We start from the raw sequence: 17,740 nt of genomic DNA, 5'->3' as shown, positions 1-17,740 counted from the left end.
TCCTCAGCACGGGCGCATAGATCGGCCAGAACATAGAGCTTGTCCACGTCCTTAACCTTGTTCATCACCAACTCTTCATGCATCTTGCGATTGTGCACGTTCTGATGGAACACACTGATCACGGTGGCAGGATGAACATCGGGGATGTTGTACTACACTCGGCTGAACCTTTGGATGTACTTGCGTAGGTTTTCTCCTTCCTTCTGGGGTATGATGTGCAAATCACTCACCTGGCCATGAGCTTGGTGACCTCCGGTAAAGGCGCCAACAAACTCATGACACAGATCCGTCCAAGAAGAAATGGAATCCGCCGGCAAGTGCATCAACCATGACATAACATTAGGCTTGAGTGCCAACGGGAAGTAGTTGGCAAGCACCTTATCGTCGCGGGCCCCAGCAGCTTGCATCGCGATGGTGTAGATGCTGAGGAATTCTGACGGGTGAGTCTTGCCGTTGTACTTCTCGCCAACGTCGGGCTTAAACGTACGATGGGAGGGCCACTGGAACTGCCGCAGCTCACGGCTGAAAGCTGGACAACCCACCTCGTAGGGTAGGCCACCATAGCCTCCCGGCGCTGGGTGGTCCGTAGTGGGCCCTGCCTGCCTGTCCGACTGGTGGCGCGCGTCACGTCGGCGCTCGATCGTAGTTCGAGCATCCTCATGAGCCCGCTCCCGAAGGACTTGGGCGCTGATCGCGGTTGGTTCGCGGGTCAGACGACGCGATGGAGATATCATCACCAGCGTCACCGTGACGGGCCAATGCCCGGGGCGGTCGGGATGGAGGTGGGGAGTACACCGTGGCTGCGTCGCCACCGGCATGGCCTCCGCTAGCACGCGGCAGCCCTGCGGGGCGACGGCCGACAGGTCCCGCCGGCCGCAACCCATCGTTGTTGGCGATGCCGATGAGGCTTTAGACGGTGGTCCTCCATTCGTCAAGTTTCTCCGTGGCAGGAGGAAAATCAAGGAGCAGCTGCGCGCGCTAGGGCTTCCGCTGGCGTGGGTGGCGAAGAAAGCTGGGTGGACCGCGGTGCGCCTCGACTCCTAACCACATTAGAAGGAGCTGCGTCACGGCTCCGCAGTCGTTCGCCACCTCCATCAGCACCTCGACACGCATGCTGGCCCTCTTCTTCATGTGATGGACGAACGGGACTCTTCCCAGGGCGGCGCGCAGGTCACCGGCAGGGTGACGCTGCTCATCACGCACGACCTGAGAGGAGCGCGCCGTGGGCGCCGGTGTTGGCGCCTTGGAGGCCACCGTGCCGCCGCCCGGCGGGACGGCGGCGCCCCTAGAGGGCCCCGTGCCGCCTGCGGGGGGCTCGACTCCACCTCCGGAGCCCGCGACTAGTGGCTCGCCGCCTAGCGTGCGAACGACGCCACTCATCAGGCCGGGACCATCGGGGTGATGTAGATGCTCGCGGGCCGCGCCACGGGTTCTCTCTACGACTGGCCCGCTACCGGTCCGCGCCAGTACCAACCCGGTCCCGGACAAACCGATCGTCGTGGTCTTCTTCTTCTTAGGAGCCATGGCGATGAAGAACAACTAGGTCAACTGCTAGACCGGATTCTCACAATTGCGCCCCTACCTGGCGCGCCAAAGATGTCGGTGGGAAACAACACCCGTGGGATCACTGGAATCCCTTCTACGGTTGCGGGGCGCGGGGATCGTGAGAAGAGCAGAACTAACAGACGACACAAAGGGATTTACCCAGGTTCGGGCTGCAAAGATGCGTAAAACCCTACGATCCTGCTTTGGTGGAGTATTTAGTGTTCTTGAGCTCTTGAACTAGCTCTGGGTGCTGTGAGGTTCGAAAGAGCCGAATCCTCCTTCCGTGTGTCATGGGCCTCCATTTATAGGCGAAAGGGGCTGCCACAGTGGCACACGGGAGGTGGAAAGTGCTATAGTGTTGCGAGCTTATCGCTGGTATTACAGGACAAAGCGCATTTAATGCGAGGCTTAGGTGTCCCTTCGCTTTATCGGGGACGGGGGCGAGGCCCGTCCCGTCTATCGCCGCTCCCCCCTGCTTCGACACGCGCCCTGGCCAGCGATGCATGCGGTGCCATGTAGGCAGGCAGGCAACTGAGGTGCGCAGTGGTGGAGCCTCCACGAAGAGCTGCATGTTGCCATGCAGGTGCCTGCCCAGCTAGCTGGGTCGGCAGCTGCATGCGAACGGTGGTGAAGACTTGGCTGGCTCGGGCCTGACAGTGGCCCTGCCGGTGCGCTTGGCGAGGGTCTTGCCGTGGCGCGCTGGCTTCCCCGACAAGGATCTTACCGGGGGTCTTGTGGTTCCTTCGGTGAGGATAGTTGCCTTCCTGTCCTCTTTTGATCTTGAGCATTCTATGTCTTCACAAAGATCTACATGCCACCACGGAGGTGCCTCCTGAGCCCTATCACAACGCATTCGTCTAGTGTTGGTGGGCTCAAAGGTGGCTTGCTCGGCTGGTGGGGGCGGGCTCACCTGGCAAGGGTCTTGCTGGGGCCGCTGAGGCTCCTCTGGCAAGAGTCCTTGCCGGGGAAACCTGCTTCGTCCATGTGATCTTCATGGCCTTGGTTCTTGTCATTGCCCTGTTTTCCTTGTGGCTTCGGCTTTTCTCCGGCTTCCCTTTCCTGCCCTGTTTATGTGTGGCCGTGGCGGGAGGTTCTGACTGCCCATGCACAAGTAAAGGGGTCAAAAGAAGAGCCCCTACTTTTGTACACCGACATTATTCCACACATCGACCGCTATCCAGCATGCATCTAGTGTATTAAGTTCATGAAAAAACAGAGTAATGCAATAAGAATGATGACATGATGTAGACAAGATCCGTTTATCTATTGCAGCAGATATAGATCTCGTCTTTTTATCCTTAGTAGCAACGATACATACGTGTCGGTTCCCTTTCTGTCACTGGGATCAAGCACCATAAGATCGAACCCACTACGGGGCACCTCTTCCCATTGCAAGATAAATAGATCAAGTCGGCCAAACAAAACCCAAATATCGGAGAAGAAATACGAGGCTATAAGAGATCACACATATAAGAGATCAAAGAACTCAAATAACTTTCATGGATATAAAAAGATATAAGTGATCATAAACTCGAAGTTCATCAGATCCCAACAAACACACCGCAAAAAGGACTTACATCATATGGATCTCCAAGAGACCATTGTATTGATAATCAAGAGAGAGAGAGAGAGAGAGAGAGAGGAAGCCATCTAGCTACTAACTACGGACCCGAAGGTCTACAAATAACTACTCACGCATCATCGGAGAGGCACCAATGGAAGTGGCGTACCTCTCTGTGATGGTGTCTAGATCGGATCTCAGTGTTTTGGACTCTGCGACGGCTATATGAAAATTCCATCGACTCCCCTAGGGTTTCTAGAATATTGGGGTATTTATAGAGCAAAGAGTCGGTCCAGGGGGCACCCGAGGTGGGCACAACCCACCTGGGCGCGCTTGTGCCTCATGGCGCGCCCAGGTGGGTTGTCCCCTCCTCAGGACTCCCCCAGGTGCAACCAGGGCCCGTTGTGTTCCTTCTAGACCATAAAAAATCATCGTAAATTGGCGTGGTATTTGGACCTCTTCTGATATTGATTTCCTGCGATGTAAAAACATGCAGAAAAATAGCAACTAGCACTTGGCACTATGTCAATAGGTTAGTACCAAAAAATGATATAAAATGACTATATAATGATTATAAAACATCCAAGATTGATAATAAAACAGCACGAAATAGTAAAAAATTATAGATACGTTGGAGACGTATTAGTGAGACCGAAAATCCGTTAGTTTGCTTCTGTTGAAGATACACCGGGTTTTTGATAAATGTCGGACATCCAGTGAGCAGTATGTGACCGGGCGTTCGGTAAATGCCGGACATCCGGTGATAGAGGCAAAGGTGTCTCGTCTTTCGATGAGATGATGGATATCGCTTTGGTGGAAGTCGACTTTGACGATCCGACTACGAACATGCGAGGACGTCGCGCCTTAGCAATCGCTAAACCAACTCCGAGAGGTTATTGACCACGCCGAAGCACGATCAACCTGACCACGAGGGTCTGTTTCCTACGAGCAAACGAAGATCAAGCAAGAAACTGAGATTGCAATTTGGATATTGCGAATATAAGATGAAAGCTTTATTGATCAAGGTGGGGTTCTGTGACGCCTTTGTCTGGTCGTTGAACACAAACGAAGTACGTGAAGTTGCAGCTATGGTGAACTTTAATCTAAACAAAACCCAAAGTCTAAACGACGCCCTAAGGGTTGTATATATGGAGGGAGAGGGGGGAATTTCGTGGCCCTTGAGGGAGGGGTCCGAAACCAACCCTAACTCTTGTTTCCCCGCACATACAGACTCTAAAAATAGCCTATAATCAAGTATTTCGAAATTGCATGGGCCTGGCCCAATAATAAGGTGACGCAACACCTAGAATAGCCTCTGGACGAAAATTATGAAGTAGCATCTTGTATATTTCGTCCAAGACTTCATGCACTCATTATGGTGGCTTCCACGTCCTGAAATCATCACTTGTAACTCCGTTCTTGTTCCCCTTGCGCATGCCATCATCTCCATGCTTGTTCTTGCTCCAATGTTCATCCTTCTCAAAGCTAGGCCCTTCATTTGTAAGCAAAACAAATGTATCCAATTTAGGCAGCATCATATTCTCATGAACATTAGAATCATTACCAAGAAATGAAAGTACCTGGTAATTTAATTGGCGTGCGCGAGCTCTAATAATTGGTCCAGTATGTATAGCAGCAGGGGCTGTGGGTGTAACAATGGTATTGATGTCCTCATCATCCGGTGAGCCAGAGACCAAGTGGTTTTCCCGAAACATAAGAAGTAAGTCTCTTTGGGGAAACCTCCCACAGATGTACTGTGGGTGGATGTGTGACATGGTTGTATGATGTGAGTGGAAGGCTTTGAAAAACCATGGGTTTTGAGCAAATCTTTCACGAGTCCCGATGATCCCCTCTTAATAGTGCACGATCCCTATACTTAAGAACAAACCAAAAAATATCCTAAGTTATTTATCTTTGTTTCTTCATTCTTGAGCAATACAGAAATATGTGGTCCACAATCCACACACATGATTCCACGAAGACTAAAACATGTGATATACTTGGCACACATGATTAGTCCCCTATACGTATATTGTCATCAACATGAAAATATGATTAGTGGCATGATTGCACTTTCATTAACCCTCTATATACTGCTCCATGGCCCCCCTCCTCCTCACAAACAACAAAACCAGTCTCATTAGACCGCTTTAAGTTTGTGTGCAGAGAAGACATGGCTCATTCATGGGATGAGAGGCAAACCTCTTCCTAGGAGGAGGAGGACCATGGATTTGAAGGCCACGATTCACCTCGTGGCTCGAAGAGGGAGAGGGCACGTCACATTGAGAGCGGCGATTCTCCATCAAAGGAGGAACCAGATGAGATGACCTTCGAAGATGAAGAGGAGGAGGAAGAAGAGGCGAACACAACACTGGAAGCGATGCCCATCGAACCGGTAAAACTTATTAGCACCGGTGATCACCTCCACTTTGTCAAGAACACTCCAACCACTGTGGCTAGTTGTGGCTTTCGCTGCTGCACTATCCATGATCCGTTGGAGGATTCACAATAGGAGAAGCCCAAGGCGCACAAGAAAGTTCATCGTGGGAGCTAGCATTATCGTCAGCCCCCGAGGAAGAAGTTTCTTCCCTGAGGAAGAAGTTTCTTGCGGATCCCAACTACGCCCTGATCCTCATCCACGCTCGATCCAAGATCACATCCGCCAATTGAGAAACATGCTAATAGTTAAAAAAATTCAACGTGACCTTTGTTTTTTCTCATTTCGAGGGGTCACCATCCTTTGTTTTCACCTAACATAGTGTTGGATTTAAAATAAACCCGACATAAATTTTAGTGTCCTTAATTGTTTTGGTGATAGCCACCAAAATACATAAGGGGCTCTAGAAGCACCTTTTACTTATGCCAATATAAATAGCAGGTAGGATCGTGACACCTATTTGGCGATGCCCTTTGACTTGTATTCAGGCACTTAACGCCTTACATGTGAAACAAGCGCGACACACCAGCTAGCGCAAAATGGTCAAACTTGCGCTAGCACCATCAAGAAGCCACCTTTGTCACAGCCGCCATGCTTGCGCACCAAGCCACATGACAGCGTTTGGAGTCACCACTACGTCTCGACCGTCGGGGACTGCCCGATAGTCCCTAGAGTGTGGAACTATTTAGCAGCCATTTGCAACGATCAAGACATGACACTGTAGCTCATTGTGTGGAGCGGCCACCGGCGGCCTCACGCGCCACGCTTTGCTCGATGAACGGAGGTAGTGAAGCTAGAATTAAGGAGAGAAAGATAAGCCATGGGCATCTTTTTTTTTCTTTTGCGTAGTAATATGTGTCTCATTAATAGAATAAAGATTCACTTACAAGCCATGTAAACATCGACATCACATGACTGAAAAGATAGGACAATCCTATGCAAAAACCAGCGTTTGTCTCTCTTCACTAAGAAAGAGAAGACATATCACCTCTCCACTCGAGCTCGACGCGGCTCCATCGCTGATGAGCAGCTTTACGGACCTCCAAAATAGTTTGTCTGAAGCAAAACCATTGCCGTTGAAAGAATCAGACCGGGAAAACGGTCCTTGGACACGCCATCGAACTTCAAAACTGACACCCCCGCACGACTACGACATCGGAGGAGGAAACCCAAACTGTCAGCCTCCAACCACAAACCCAACACAAGATGCACCATCTTCCAGTTGTCACTTGCGTAGACAACCGTCTGCGTACTCCTGGATGACAAAACCTTCCTGCTCCACCATGACGTCGGAGACCACGCCGTAGCAACGGGGACAAAGTAGAAGGAGAGACACACCTTATGAAGTCGCCGCCTCCGCCTCGCCGACACCATCCATGAACCCTAACGGTGCCGATCTAAAGGATCGGCAAACACACGATGCCATCAACTCTGAGACGCCACCACGAAGGGCACCGCTGATGTGAGAGTGAAGTTGAGGCAGATTTATTCGTCCGGGCGCCGCTCCCACAACCCCAACGGCACATCACGACCTATAAATCCAAACTCTAACTGCAAAACGAAGGAATGGGGTCCTCCTCCCTCTTGCCGCCGGAGCAGCAGTCGGGAAAGGGGGCCAACGCCCTCGCTGGTGGAGAAGGCAATCAAGGAGATTGCCTCCTAGCCGCCCGGCTCCCGGCGGCGGGCCAGGGTAGGAAAACGAATCTAAGCCATGGGCATAGACTTATAGTGTTTTCATGTAACGAGGAAAACCGGACGGCAAATTCGTACATTTTGGGGGACCAAACGCGAAATGCCTCCTCCCCGCAGACAGGAAAGGCAGAAAAGCGCGAGCAATACAGGGGCGCAGGGGCCGCCTGGAACTCGCTCTCCACATCATTTGGCTGCAGCACCTCACCTCGTCTCTACCCCTCGATCTCCGTCGCCGTCTTCCCCCATTCTCCCAGGACCGACCATCCTCCCCCTCCCGATCTACCCCGCCGACGCCGCCGAGATCCTCGTTCCATGGTGTCGTGACGGCGTCGGCGCTCATGGACCCCAAGTCCCCCGACGACCGCCCGGAGGCGGCGGCGTCACAGCCGCTAGAGTGGCGGTTCGCGCAGGTCTTCGGCGAGCGCGGTGCCGGCGAGGACGTGCAGGAAGGTAAGGCGGCCGCAGCTCCCGTGCTTTTGCTACTCGTGTCGCGCCTCGCGAGATCTACCCAGTTTCGCTGGTGGGGGTTTGACGCCGCCGCGACCCCTGAAGGCCGCGCATTTCACTCAAGGGATGCGGGGATCTCCTAGATTCGGGCGGTGGCGCCCTTTGCGAATCGAGGCGGAGGCTTCGCCGTGATTTGGGTTCCAAGCGCTTGGTTCCTGGCGTTGTACTTCTTGCATCGTGTTTCTCGGCGATCTAGTACGGTTCGTGGCTAAATGTCCAACAATTTATTACGGGCGGTCGGGTGCTTAGCTAAACCTCGTCACGTGCGGGAATCAGTCAGTTCATGCAGTAGGCCTTGCTGCTTGGATGTGCCTCTCGTAGGATTGATTCTTGTCACAGGGAGGCTTTGGACGTGGTAGCTGGTAATGTTGTTAGGCATCGTTGCCTCCATGCCGGTGAGTCGTGTTGACGGTAGGAAACTAAGAATGCTCAGCATGGCATGTGGGTGGCGTGTTCAAAGTCCAAAACTTTTTGTGTGATGAACTGATGACATATGGGGATCGTGGGTGCGCTATTGTTTTCTAGGCCTTGGGATGGCTGGACAATAAATTTACGAGCTTTGGCAGATGAACTGGGCACAAACGATGTGTACTGGGTGCTTCTGAGCTGTAAGTGAGTGTGGTGTCCTTTTGCGACTAAGCCATACCATAATATCTTCAGCATTTGGCATCGGGGGTATGCAGGGTTCATAAGCACGTCTAGTTTGTACAGCATAAAGAATGTTACAGCTTCTACCTTTTTATGCCTTTTGCGGAACGGCGAGGTATACCTTTTTATGCTTTTGTAACATATCATACATAGGCCCTATGTTGCCATTTGTAGGGTTGTTAAAAATTGACCATAGTGGTATCCTAAATTGTACCTATATTTTCAAGATATAGACATGACACACAATTTCAGTCTTTGACATGCATTCCGTTGAGGTCAATGTTGCAGTCTGTTCAGTTCAGTTTGGTACATCTTGCTCTAATTTTAGCCATAGTTTTCTATGAGCAGCCTTACATCACTATCAGAACCTAAGGCCGCGCTTGGTTCGTCGTTTCTCCACCGAATTCATTTTACACCTGTAACCACTTCCATCCGTATTAAACTGGGTACCCGTAAAAACCGGACGGAAAGAAAATGTGCGTGGAAGGTGTGTATTATTTTTCCAGGTGGAGGCACAAAACGGCCCGTTTTTTCTGGATCTAAACAACCAGCCAAGCGGGTGTTTCCGAGAAGCACGCATTCATTTTCCGCCTGGATGTTTTACACCCGTAATCATCCATGAAACGATGAACCAAGCGTGGCCCAAGGATCTGTAGACAACCCATTTGTACGTAATATGATGCAGTTCTGATATTCTGGTTAATTGTTACCAAAACAAACTCTCGCTCCACTTTTCAACGAATTGCTACCACAAAACTAGAAGTCCTACAGAATCCAGCCCTGTTGATTTAACCCAGTTACCTGGTACATGTTTAACATGTTTCCAATACCTGCTATTAAGGAGCTCTTTTTGTAGAATACACTCCAATTCTTTGCAGTGATGGAGAAATTGATCACTTGCCAAAAGATAACCAAGCATAATTTTTTCCCAGCAGCATCCATGATGTTTGGTTCCTTTATAGGAATGTTCCAAACACATAAACTTGTTTGAATGCTTAGTCCTAGATTTACTATCTGTGTATAGAGTTAACATACAATTGGTAATTCATCTCTTCAATCTGAATTGTCTGATACGTGTGGTTCCATTCATTTTACTTGACGGTTGTGTCAATTGACTTTAATATGATTTTCTTTGTTCACTGTAGTCTGCCAAGTCATATTTATATTTTACTAAATTTGTTGTTTCAGTTGACATCATCTCTGCAATCGAGTTTGATAAATCTGGTGATCATCTTGCCACTGGAGATAGAGGTGGACGTGTAGTTTTGTTTGAAAGAACTGATGCCAGGGGTGTAAGTACCACACCATCCAAGTGTTGTTGCTTTCTTGCTTAAATCTATTGTGCCCATAAAATAAAGCTATATATGCAGAATGCCAGTCGGACAGAGCTTGAGAGACAAGATTATTTGGTGCCCAGGCATCCTGAGTTCCGCTATAAAACTGAATTTCAGAGTCATGAACCTGAGGTATGCTACTTTGGGTCCTTGTCCGTAAATTACCATATTCTATATATCTCCAGCATCTTAGGTCCCATGCAGTTTGGAGTTTTTTTTACAAGGAAATATCCAATCTGACTGCATGTTTTCATTTTGTGTTAATCTCTGGAGATCTTATGCTCCAGAGAGACTGGAGTTAAAAGTTTGTGACAGAACTTGGATGAAATCATACCATGTCTGCGTAATGTGTTTCCCCCACTTTGTACGGTAGACATAGGAAATTGTCATCATACACATTTAGAATGTGTGCAATCCTTTTATGTTTTGATGACCAATACACATTTTGTAAAGTATTTCTTAGTTTTAGTTGCAGGATAAGCTTGCCAGCAGAAAAGCAACATAAATCATTTATACTGCTATTGCATGTTATCTTCTAAATGAAACTATTGCTTAGTAATATCCTTGCAATGTGATTTTTCCTGATCTTATATGTAATGTATGTAGTTTGATTACCTAAAGAGTTTGGAAATAGAGGAGAAAATCAACAAGATCAAGTGGGGCCAAACAGCCAACAATGCACTCTTTATCTTGTCTACAAATGACAAAACAATCAAGTACTGGAAGGTATGTATAAATCAAGTACTGATCATCAGAAGCTTGCTCGATTTATTCTTCTGGTCATGAGATTTTTCCTTCACTAGTGTTTCTTTAGCCATGTCATGCTTGGAAGATGTATCCATTGCTTAATGTACTCCCTCCGTCCCATAATATAAGATGTTATTACATCGAATATGTGAGTATATTGGATGTAATAAAATGTTTTATATTATGGGACGGAGGGAGTACCAAATACTGTTGGGCACCTTAGGGTGGATTTACAGTAAGTCTATTTTTTCCATTTATGCTGGCTCGTTTGATCAAGATAAATATTGTTTTGTACTTATGATGGTTTACAAATACAAATGAAGTATTCAATTTCTTCGTTACATTGTTAATAATTCTCAATCCCATCGCTTGCCTTTTTGTATAGAGAGTTCATTGGTACTTGTCGAACTAGTAACCGTGTACATGCAATGCACGTTAATATTAGGCAATGTTTTTTCTGAGTGGATATTAGGCAATATATTAATTGCCTCGGACACTAATATCGGCAAGATCTTAATTGTACGTTGATATTAGGTACTCCCTCCGTTCCTAAATATAAGACCTTTTAGAGATTTCACTATAGACTACATACGGAGCAAAATGAGTGAATCTATACTCTAAAATATGTCTATATACATCCGTATGTAGTTTGTAGTATAGAATCTCTAAAAGGTCTTATATTTAGGAGCCGAGGGAGTAGTATATAATCAATTAGTTGATGCTGATGTTCATATTAAGTATACTATTAATCAGGGGAGGGTGCTAAACACATTTAGTGCTAAACACCAGGTCAACATAGACCATTGGATAGACGTGGTTGACCGTGTGAGATATGTTGGATCTCTGCAACTCACTCCTTTTATATTGGTATAGATGTATGGGCAATCAATGCGAAATGTATTACTGCTTTGTTATATCTGCAGCTGCAAGACAAGAAACTGAATACAATTGAAGTATTCAATTTCTTCTTTACAATGTTAATAATTGTCAATACCATTGCTTGCTTTTTAATGTAAAAAATTCATTTGCACTTGCCAAATACAAGGGCAGTCTGTGTGATATTGGTGCCTTACTGCTTTGTCATATATCTGCAGGTGCTAGACAAAAAAGTGAAACGAATTTCAGTAATGAATTTGGATACTTCCCAGGGTGCAGACAATGGGACAACTTCTAGTTCGAGTACCAGTAGCTCTAGAGGTCTTCCTAATGGAGGATCCTCAGAAAAGTCATACAATTGTGCAAACAACGATCTGCCATTCCCTCCTGGGGGATATGCATCATTGCGTTTGCCTGTGGTAGTTGTACTTAACCCACTTTATCCAACATCTGTAGTTCTGTACATTCATCAGTAATGCATGCATTTAAAATAAGCACAGTATCTTTTTTCATGATAAGACACTTGTAAGCTTTCTGGAAATTGTATGTAAGTTGCAATTAACAAGTCTGATAAGTTTCATTTACTTCGTTTGCAGGTTACAGGCCAAGAGTTAAACCCTGTTGCTAGATGCCGGCGTGTATATGCACACGCCCATGATTACCATATCAATTCCATTTCAAATAATAGGTTAGCTTCCTGTTGAGTTATACTCCCTCTGGAAGTAGATATCTGGTCAAATTGTAAGATTTTGTAATCTGTGTACTTGTTTTACTTGCTCTTGACTTTACATTGCTTACATATCCCATTCACTTGGTCTTATTATTTTGTTACCCTTGCTATTTTCTGTCTCTTTTCTCTGTTTAATGTGGAAACTACTCCCACCGTATTTCTCATATTCTTACCCAATTTAGAAAGCTGCCTAAGCTTTCTCTGTGTTATCGAGCGAGAGTTTATTGTTCTCATGACTATTGTGTACACACAAATTATACTTTTTCATGGTGCTTTAACCTTGCTTTATCATTTTTTCTTATGAGCTGACCACCTGCCTCTTAGTATTGTTGCACAGTTTCATTTCATAGATGTTCACCATGTTGTGCTTTAGTTTTCCTTCTGAAATTCTGGCTAGTATATTGTGTCATGTTTTTTCTTCATCTCCATGTCCTCTATGGGTTGTTCTGTCATCTTACAAAGTAATCCATACTTGGCCATTAGGGCATGACTATTGATGCCTGGGTCGCTTGTTATTTTTACATTATTTACATCATGTAGGTAATGTTGTCGCATACTAGGCCTAGGGAGAGGCTCTCACCCCTGGAGGCAAGATATAACTATTCTTCTAATTCTTGCTCGCTTTATTCCTTGTAGGGCTTCCTCTTTTTGTAGAGGCCTAACAATCTAATCTAAGTAACAAATCATGGATATTATCTCTAATTGGCTTACGGCCCAAGCTAAAAGACATATTCCTAATTTAAAGATAAATTTCCGAACTGAGAGATCATGGGGACCCTTTCTCTAACTTGGTGCTCGGCAGGCCATGTACGACGTACATAACAAATGTACACTCTGTCTTGTTGTCAAATATTAGTTTAACAGAGCAGCAGAAGCAAGATATAAGTTATGTTTTGCCTAAGAGATCACTATTTAACCTTTCTGTTTCGTGCATTTCTTGAGAAATTGTGATATGGGCTACTACCTCCATCCTGGTTCATTGGCCCCCTTTGTAATTTGTGTCAAATTTTGACCAAAGATATAACTAACAAAATGTTAATGCATGTCAACAAAAATTATATCGTTGGATTCGTATTTGAACATAGTTTTCAGTGATATAATTTTTGGTGACATGCATGAACATTTTGGTAGTTGAATCTATGGTCAAAATTTGACATGAAATACGTAGTAAAAGGTTATCATGATTTAACCCTAAGAAACATGCCATGTGTATAGCATATAAACTTGTCCTGTGGCAACACTGGCCATCACTTTGGGTAATGTGTACTATCTGGCATGTAATCCAGAAGTCTGAGAAGTTGATACTGCTAGATATATGATATATAAGCTGTTTATACCTGTTTGTATTACTCCTTATTATGAAGGGTTTCCTTCAGATGTGCCATGTGCATGTACTCTATGTATTGGTCTAGAGTCTACAGACACAACCAAAGGATGTTCATATGGTAAATTAATGTTATGGTTAACAGGGGGCCACTATATTAAATTCCATTTGTCCTTTGGATGACTTGATATGATTGGCTTTCTGCAACTAATATATTTATATGCCTCGGCTGATTTATGAATGACACAATGCACATGCATTATGCTGATATCTTGTTCTCATGTTGTTTTGCTTCAAGTGATGGCGAGACATTCATATCAGCAGATGATCTGCGAATTAATCTGTGGAATTTGGAAATCAACAGCCAGAGCTTTAACATTGTCGATGTGAAGCCTGCAAACATGGAGGATCTAACTGGTAAGCTTGCCAGTCCAATAAAAACTATTTGGTTAATTTATATGTTAAGCGTGCAGTGTTATCTAACTGGTGGACGAAATATAGTTCTCTATTAGCAGGGTAAGATGCGTAAACATAAACATGATCAGGTAATTTTACCTTTTGTTTAAATCATAGACCTTTGCAAGCGTTGCCGCGCTGCAGGAGTTATCTTCTATGCAGGGCCTCCAAGTTTTCTTCGTAGTCCCTTTTCTTTTCCGAAAAGATAAATCATCTGTATGGCCTATTGTTGGAACTTGGATCAACAAGCATGCATCAGTATATACCAATTAGATCTTTGAGTGGGGTCAAAATTTCTCTGATGGATTGTGGATAAGGAAGATGGGATGAAAGGCAATTCCTATACTTTCACCTACCAAATTCTTGATGATTTGTCACTCTGTAGCTATGTTGGCATCCTAGCTAGCAATTCCTTGTGATTAATAGTCTGCAGCTTTCATGTGATTTCTAGAAATACAGATTCATAGTAGTTCTTGCTGTATAGGAAACCATAAGTAAATAAAAAACAAAGTAGTCTGCATCAGCTGTTGCTGCTCAGATACAAAGCTATCTTATCTTGAATTTGTGATTTCACAATATTTTCTCTTAGTTCATAGTGCAATACCTGTGGTCTTTGTTGTTAATTTTAAATGACCGTATGTGATTATTTTTTAATGTCTGATATGATTCCTGTCACGTCAGTTATTTACTCCTCTTCCTTTTCCCTGTGGTAATATGCATCACTTGTTATATCTGTGAAATTTCAGAGGTGATTACATGTGCGGAGTTCCATCCAACTCACTGTAATACACTAGCCTATAGTAGCTCAAAGGGCGCTATCAGGCTTATTGACCTGCGGCAATCAGCACTGTGTGACAACCATTCTAAGCTGTTAGTAATCACCCCTTGCACTTCCTGATGTAACAGTTATCCTTGTTTAGAGGGCAGTTCTCAATAGAGTTTGAAGGATTACAAACATTTCAAGTTCAATTATTCAATTAAACTTTGCACAAACTATCTTCTAATTCACTGGTACCATCTTGTACAGATTTGAGGAGCATGAAGCACCTGGATCCAAATCCTTTTTTACGGAGATAATTGCATCCGTTTCAGATATAAAGTTTGCAAGGGATGGACAGCATATTCTTAGTCGTGATTATATGACTCTCAAGGTTTGTAACTGATCTATCTATGATCTACTCATTTAGTCTTTCTGGCCTTTTGCTCTCTTGTGTAAATTGAATGGAAAAGTTGTCTGAAGAAATGAAACTATTGATTTGATACTAATATCTTGTCGACGTGTTCATCTTGCACTGGTCTTTGAGGCATACTGCTTTCATTTTTTATGTTATGGATAAGCTGCATTAAATTGATGGTTGTCTGCATCAACTATTATTCCGTTTCTAAGTTCCTTTAAAATACAGGGTTAGAACATTTTCTTTGGACTTTGCAGAAGTGAACTATAGCTTATTGTAAATTTTGATTTTCACTCTGACTGGCTAGTAACATGGAAATCTGAAATCTTCTTGGTAAATTTTGTATGTCATGCTGTTGATTCCAACATTTCTGCATGATATATTGAAGTAAATGAGTATTGGAATTTCTGGGTTGTGGATCCTTTTGTTTTCAGTTTGCTTTCTTAGATAAAAAGTGATTTGCTGCTTGTATCTTTAGTTCAATATCCTTTGTCTTTCTTCAGTTATGGGATCTCAGCATGGATTCAGGCCCAGTAGCAACTTTCCAAGTTCATGAACATTTAAGGCCTAAGGTGAATTTTTTCATCCGAATGATAGCAAAGTAGCAACGCCAAGACCTTTTATGTTCTAATGCTGTGTTGATCTCATCTGTTGTAGCTTTGCGATCTTTATGAAAACGATTCAATCTTTGACAAATTTGAATGTTGTTTGAGTGGGGATGGTCATCGTCTTGCTACTGGCTCTTACAGGTATTATCATTATGAGCTATAAAAGGTGTTAGCCATTGTTGAATTTGTAACTCATGTATGCTAACTTGTACTCTTCTTGTTGTGGTCTATTGTAGTAATTTATTTCGTGTTTTTGGTTGTACTCCTGGAAATACTGAGGCAACCACTTTAGAAGCAAGCAGAAACCCTATGAGGTATGCCATATCTTCTGATTTTTTTTATGTTTATATTGTTATGAATGAGTTATACTCTACTTGGACATGGGCTAGTCCAATTTGTGCATAATTCATAAGCACCTTGCATCCGACATAATTTTATGCTTCACTTAGTTCAATAATATGCCACTGCCTATTCTCCTGCTATTCTGGAGCTACCTAGATTTCTTCTATATGTTTAATTTATGATTCGTATGCCAAGTTGGTGGGATTACCAAATACTCGACATAGGTGAACAGTGACCAATTAGTAGTAGGTATAGACACAAGAATGTTGACCGACCCACACTCCTAACATAAATTATGTTTTCTAAACCTGGCTAATTATTTCTTGGTTTGTTGGGATTGAAAACCGTATAGGCGTCAGGTTGCTAATCCAACAAGGCCTACAAGAACGCTGACCTCTTTGACTCGTGCCGTGAGGAGAGGTAAGTGTCTCTTGTATCATAGATGTGATTATTTCTGTCACATAGGTAGAGTAGATTGACCTACTTCTCCTTGTGCAAATGTTGCACAGGGGGTGAAAATGCAGGAGCCGATGGCAATGGGAATTCTAATGACTTCTCAACAAAGTTACTCCATCTTGCGTGGCACCCAACTGAGAATTCCATTGCGTGTGCTGCTGGAAATAGCTTGTACATGTATTATGCATAGGGAATGTGCTAGAGAAGATTCACTGTTTTTGGTTTGTTCAACGTGAAAGCTTGGGCCTTGCACATGCAACCAGGAAAATGGTCGTCAATTCCGTGATTGGGGGTCGAAAGAGGCGGTTGGCACCCACGAGATCAACTCCAAGCATAGCAGACTATTTCCTTGTGATTCTTTAGTAAATGTGAAACACAAATTCTAATCGCACCAAAGTTTTTGGGTCCCAAGATATGATTGTAGCTGCATGTGTAGCCAAAACACCAGCAGTTGGAGGACAAAGCAGAAGATAGCAAGGCTGATTCTAATTTCACTTGGTCACAGGAAATATGTGCTTACGGTGGACGCAAGAAATTTGCTTGTCTTGAAATGTAATGTAATGCCGCGTAGCCAGGGTTAACCATCTGCTGTCACCAACGGTGAAACATGTGTGGACATAAAAAGTATTGACTTGTAGTTCTCCCCCCTTGTTCTATTTGTTGGTGGTCCAGACTTGCAATAAGTTTGCAACTCGTGCTGCATGTGATGGGCTGTGACCTAAGTTGTATATGCTACATTTTGCCATGCAAAACTCACAACTAATGATATGAATTCTTGAGTATTCATGTCTGGCTTGTATGCATTTTTGCAATCCTCTTGAGATTATGCATCAATTATATATATTACAGTGTAACGCCAGAAGAATATTTGATGCATGATTTGGGGATTTTAGTGGTGGTGTTCAACTGGATGCGCTTGGCGATGTTGAGCCAAATGGGCGTATCGATGCCGCTGGTCCAGCCGAGTGATCCTTTGCTATTTTGGAACGGAGGGAGTATCTGCGTACGGGTTGGTTTGTCAGGCCCCAATTGAGATGCAAGCGAATATCTAGAGCGATTTGGGGCAAAAAGGGGATCGTAGATCCAGAAGTTTATATTTCTACTAAAAGATATATGTTTATGGAGTATTACTTCTGCTCGAAGGCAAGAATTTACAGAATAAACGATACCCTCTCTCAGCCACAGCCAGGTTTCTTTATAGGCTAAGGGGACAGCTACTGCAGCGACAACGGAAAGAAACGGTACAGCTGTAAAGACGATCGGACGGTCCTTGTAAAGCCTATCCTTACTGAGTGATGATGG

At 44.7% G+C, this 17,740-nt stretch overlaps 1 pseudogene; it reads left to right on the top strand.

Moving 5' to 3' along the window:
- The first annotated feature begins 7,335 nt into the window (after positions 1-7,335).
- Positions 7,336-17,224, top strand: LOC119323651 (annotated as a pseudogene).
- The last annotated feature ends 516 nt before the right edge of the window (positions 17,225-17,740 follow it).

Source organism: Triticum dicoccoides, chromosome 6B, assembly GCF_002162155.2.
Source record: "Triticum dicoccoides isolate Atlit2015 ecotype Zavitan chromosome 6B, WEW_v2.0, whole genome shotgun sequence".
Taxonomy (NCBI): domain Eukaryota; kingdom Viridiplantae; phylum Streptophyta; class Magnoliopsida; order Poales; family Poaceae; genus Triticum; species Triticum dicoccoides.
The sequence above is the reverse complement of the archived record's forward strand: the minus strand, read 5'-3'. Positions and strand labels throughout refer to the sequence as shown.